Below are 5,703 nucleotides of genomic sequence, written 5' to 3'. Positions count from 1 at the left end.
AGAGGAAAAGAACACGGTGAACTCTGAGCTGACTTTACGGCTTTTGTTCAGAACATTTTACTTCTGTTCATATGTCAGAGGACAATGCAAGTTACATGGCCAAGCTGAACGTAAATGGAGAAAGGAAAGCAACACAGTAACATAGCTAAGACTGTTGCCAACAGGGAGGAGCACCTAATATTTTAAACACTAATATAATCCACTACAGTGACCTTGAGCATGTTATTTGACCTCTTTGTGCCCTGGTTCTCTCATCTTTAAAATGAGAGTAATAATAGAAACTACCTCACAGTAATAATAGTACCTTGTTATAAGGACTACAAGACTTATTCTGGTAGAGCACTTAAGACAGTGACTGACACATACTAAACACTATATGCTTGTTAAATAAAAATAAATAAATGGTTCACCCATGAAATTGTTTCCTCTTGCCAAGGTGAAAATCATATATTCAGCCCTTCTTCATCACATGACTAAAAGAAAAGTACTTTATTTACAGGCATTTAAAACAAGACATTCCTATTTTAGAAGTCTGTGCTTTTAAAATTGTCTTAAAAAGTTGTGTCATTGCTTAAACTCAGTTAAAGATGTCCCTATCATGGGCTTGCAGTCAGATTAGTTCTTGTCTGGAAAAGGGGAGAAGAGTTTCTGTGTGGTAGGAACAGGACAGCAGGTGGTGGTAGCATAAAACAGAAGAAAAGCTTCTCGGCTGGAAAAGAACGGCAGCCAAAAGGTCCAAAAAGCTGTTTACAGCTGTGATGGAAAGAGCATCACAGGAACCCAGGTGCATAAGCTGCTGTCTGAGTTGCCACTACCCTTGGAATAAAAGGATTTCTATTCACATTATGCTTTTCCCTCTTTTCCTGCTATACTCTTGAGTGCTCAGTGTATATTTTGATTGAAATACTCTGCTCACTCAGCATGCCTGTTAATCCCATCCAGGAACACTGAACACACACCTGTGATTTGCTAAAAGCATTCAAAGTTTTCTCCTCAGTCACTTTCTTCCTGAGTTAAAAAAAAAGGCAATAATTGATACACACCTGAAGATAAATTGGGGAAAAAATGTAACTACAGACAAATGCAGCCTGTTCAGTACAACGTCCAATTTCAACCAAAATAACTACTTGTGTGAAGATTGAGAAAGGAAAGGTCTGAATATTTTTTCTTACTGACCCTGCCCTGCACAAAAGAGAGCTCAATAAATGCCTATGATATTATACTTCTCATTAAGTACTTTCTATATCTTTTCTTTGTATATCCTGGGATTTTTAAGGTGGCTTCCAGTCCTGGAGATTCTACACTGGGTATAAATATAATATAAAGCTTCACCGTGGGAGTGGGGGAGGATCTCAAGTTCCTCTGTCTCTAATCATGTATGTTCTACAGTCTTAAATTAGAATGAGTTGACTCATTTTCCAGCTTAGCTGGAAAGGATGTCTCTATTTCTATAGACCAGGTTCATATGCCACAGACACTACCGATCTCTCCAGCCCAGAGAGTTGATAGTAAGGCTACAGTAACTGACATAGCTGACATCCATTGAGCACTTTTACCATATGCCAAGCACATACATTATTTCACTTAATCTTCCCAATGAGTTAGGATTCATCATCGCCATTTTACAAATGAAGAAACCTAAGTCCCCAAAGCTAATGTAAATTGTTCAAAGTTGGCATACGGCATTGATTGAGTACATAGATTCTGAAATTAGACAGCTTGGTTTTAATTCTGACTTTGCTACTTCCTAGCTGTTTTAACTTGTTTAATTTATTTGCCCTTCCTGTGCCTCAGTTTTCTTATCTTTGAAAAGAAGATGCTATTGATAGTACCTAACTCTTAAGATTTTTATGATGATTAAATGAGCTAATCAAAAGAATTGTGAACTTTGCATAGCACATAGTAATTATCATAAAAATGTTTCCTAATTCAATGCCAATTCAAACTCTCAGCAAAGTAGGATTGGAGAGGGAATCCTCCAACTTGATAAAGAATATCTACAAAAAACCTACATCTAACATATTTAATTCAGTGAAAGACTGAATTCTTTCCCTCTAAGAATGGGAAAAAGGCAAGGATGTCTGCTCTCATCACTCTTTTTCAACATAGTACTGGAAGTCCTAACCACTGCAATAAAACAAGCAAAGTAAATTAAAAAGTATGCAAATCAGAAAGGAACAAATAAAATTGTCCCTATTTGTAGATGACATGATTGTCCATATAGGAAACCCTTAAGAACACACAAAAACTCCTAGAACTAATAAGTGAGTCTAACAAGGTTGTAGGATACAAGATTAACATACAAAAATCAATTGAATTTCTATATACTAGCAATGAACATGTGGACATGGAAATTTTAAATGCAATACAATTTATAATCACTAAAAAAGTAAAATGCTTAAATGTAGATCTAACAAAACACATACAGGATTTATGTAATGAAAACAACATAATGCTGATGAAATAAATCAAAGAAGATCTAAATAAATGGTAAGACATACTATTTTCATGAATTGGAAGATTCAAAAGGGTAAAGATGTCATTTCTCTTCCAAATTTATCTACAGGTCGAATGCAATTTCTATCAAACTCCCAGTAAGCGTTTTGTGTAAATAGACAATGAAGTTCTAAAATTTATAACAACAATCAACAAAATGAAAAGGTAACCTAAGGAATGGAAGAAAATATTTGCAAATCATGTATCTGATAAGGAGTTAATATCCAAAATATATAACATACAACTCAATAACTCATACAAAACAACAATAACAAATAATCTGGATTAAAAATGGGCAGAGAAGCTGAATAGACATTTTTCCAAAGAAAATATACAAATGGCCAACAAGTACACGAAAAGGTGCTCAACATCACTTATCATCATGGAAATGCAAACCCAAACCACAATGTGATATCACCTCACACCTGTTAGAATGGCTATTATAAAAAAGACAAGAGACATGAATATTGGCGAGGATGTGGAGAAAAGGGAACCCTTGTACACTGTTGATGGGAATGTAAACTGGTGCAGCCACTGTGGAAAACAGTATGGAGGTTCCTCAAAAAATTAAAATAGAATTACCATATGATCCAGCAATCCCACTTCTGGGTGTATATCAAAAGGAAATAAAATCAGGATCTCAAAGAGATATCTGGACATCCATGTTTATTGCAGGATTATTCACAAAAGCCAAGTTATAGAAATGACCTAAGTGTCTGTCAATGGATAAATGGATAAAGAAGATGTGATATATATATATGTGACAACATGGATGGACATTGTGGGCATTATGCTAAGTGAAATAACTCAGAGAAAGACAAATACTGTATGATATCACTTATATGTGGAATCTAAAAAAGCCAAAGCCATAGAAACAGAGGAGAATGGTGGTTACCAGGGGCTGGGTTGGTGGAAAGATGCTGGTCAAAGGGTACAAACTTCCACTTGTAAGATGAATGAATTCTGAGGATAATGTACAGCATAGTGGTCATAATTAATAATACTGTATTATATACTTGAAAGTGGCTAGGAAAGTCAATCTTAACTGTTCTCACCACAAAAAAAAAATGGTAATTATGGGACATGATACAGATGTTAGCTAATGCTATGGTGGTAAGAATTTTGCAATATATAAGTGCATCAAATCAACAAGTTGTACACCTTAAACTTACCCAAGATTTTATGTCAATTATATCTCTATAAAGCTAAAAAATAAAAATACAATTTATATGGAAAGGCAAATTCATATGGAAGAGCTAAAACAATTTTGAAAAATAAAAAGTGGGAGAATCATTCTAGGCAATATTAAGATTTGTTATATAGCTACAGTAATCAAGACTGAGTGGCACTGAGAGATAGACATATAGATTAATGGGACAGAATAGGTAACCCAGTAATAGACGCACACAAATATACCCAGCTTATTTTTGACAAAGGTACAAAATCAACTCAATGAAGTCAAGACAGCCTTTTCAACAACTGCTGCCTAAGCAATTCGATATCCATAGGCAAAAAGAACAATGATCCTTCCACTATAATTGAAAAATCAACTTGAAATGGATTACAGACTTAAATGTAAAACATAAAACTATAAAAACTTAAAGAAAAATTAGAAGAAGGTCATTAGGACCTAGAGTTAAGTGAAGAATTTTTAGACTTGACACCAGAAGTATGGTCCACAAAAGGAAAAACTGATATTTTTGACCTCATAAAAATAAAAAACTATTGCTATGTGAAATACTCTATTAAAAAGACAAGTTATCGTTTATATATTTTGGATATTAACCACTTATTGGTCATATCATTTGCAAGTACTTTCTCCCATTCACCAGGTTGTATTTTTATTTTGTCAATGGTTTCTTTTGCTGTGCAAAAGCTTTTAAGTTTAATTAGGTCCCATTTGTTTACTTTTGCTTTCATTTCTTTTGCATTAGGAGACAGATCCCCAAAAATATTGCTATGATTTATGTCAAAGGGTGTTCTGCCTATGTTCTCTTCTAGGAATTTTATGGTTCAGGTCTTACATTTAGGTCTTTAATCTATTTTGAATTCATTTTCGTATATGGTGTGAGGAAATGTTCTAATCTCATTCTTTTACATGTAACTGTCCAGTTTTCCCAGCACTACTTATTGAAGAGACTGTCTTTTCTCCACTGTATATTCTTGCCTTCTTTGTTGTCGATTAATTGACCATAAGTGCATGGGTTTATTTCTGGGCTCTCTATTATATTCCATTATCTATGTGTCTGTTTTTGTGCCAGTACCATGCAGTTTTGATTACTGTAGCTTTGTAGTACAGTCTGAAGTCAGGGAGTGTGATACCTCCAGCTTTATTCTTTTTTCTCAAGATTGCTTTGGCAATTCTGGGTCTTTTGTAGTTCCATTTAAATTTTAGGATTATTTGTTCTAGTTCTGTGAAAAATGTTGTGGGTATTTTGATAGGGATTGCATTAGATCTGGACATTTTAACAATAGCCATGAAAAAGAATGAAATTCTGCTATTTGCAACCACATTGGATGGACTTAGAACTTAGTGAAATAAGTCAGACAGAAAAATACAAATACTCTATGTTATCACTTAAACGTGGAATCTAAAAAATAAAACAAACAAATGTATATAACAAAACAGAAACAGATTCACAGATATAGAGAGCACACTAGTGGCTACCAGTAGGGAGAGGGAAGTGGGGAGAGGCAAAACAGGGGTAAGGGATTAAGAGATACAAAGTACTTGTATAAAATAAATAAGCAACAAAGATATATTGTTCAGCACAAGGAAATATAGCCATTATTTTGTAATAACTTTAAATGGAGACTGATCTAGAAAAATATTGAATCACTATGTTGTACACCTGAAACTAATATAATATTGTAAATCAACTATACTTCAAACAAACAAACAAACAAAAATAAGTCAAGCTACTGAATGGGAGAAAATATTTGCAAGCCTCATATTGGCAAAGAATTAGTATCTAGAACATACAAAGAACTCAACACTCTACAGTAAGAAAACAAACAACTCAATTTAAAAATGCGCTAAAGAGCTGAAGAGACACTTTACTAAAGAAGGTATGCAGATGGAAAATAAGCATATGGAAAGCTGTTCAACATCATTAGCCATTAGGGAAATTAAAACCACAATGAGATATCACTACACAACAATCAGAAGGGCTAAAATGTAAATAGTGGCAACATCAAATGCTGATG

This window comes from Balaenoptera acutorostrata, chromosome X (genome assembly GCF_949987535.1).
Source record: "Balaenoptera acutorostrata chromosome X, mBalAcu1.1, whole genome shotgun sequence".
NCBI classification, from domain to species: Eukaryota; Metazoa; Chordata; class Mammalia; order Artiodactyla; family Balaenopteridae; genus Balaenoptera; species Balaenoptera acutorostrata.
This window is presented reverse-complemented; position numbering follows the sequence as displayed.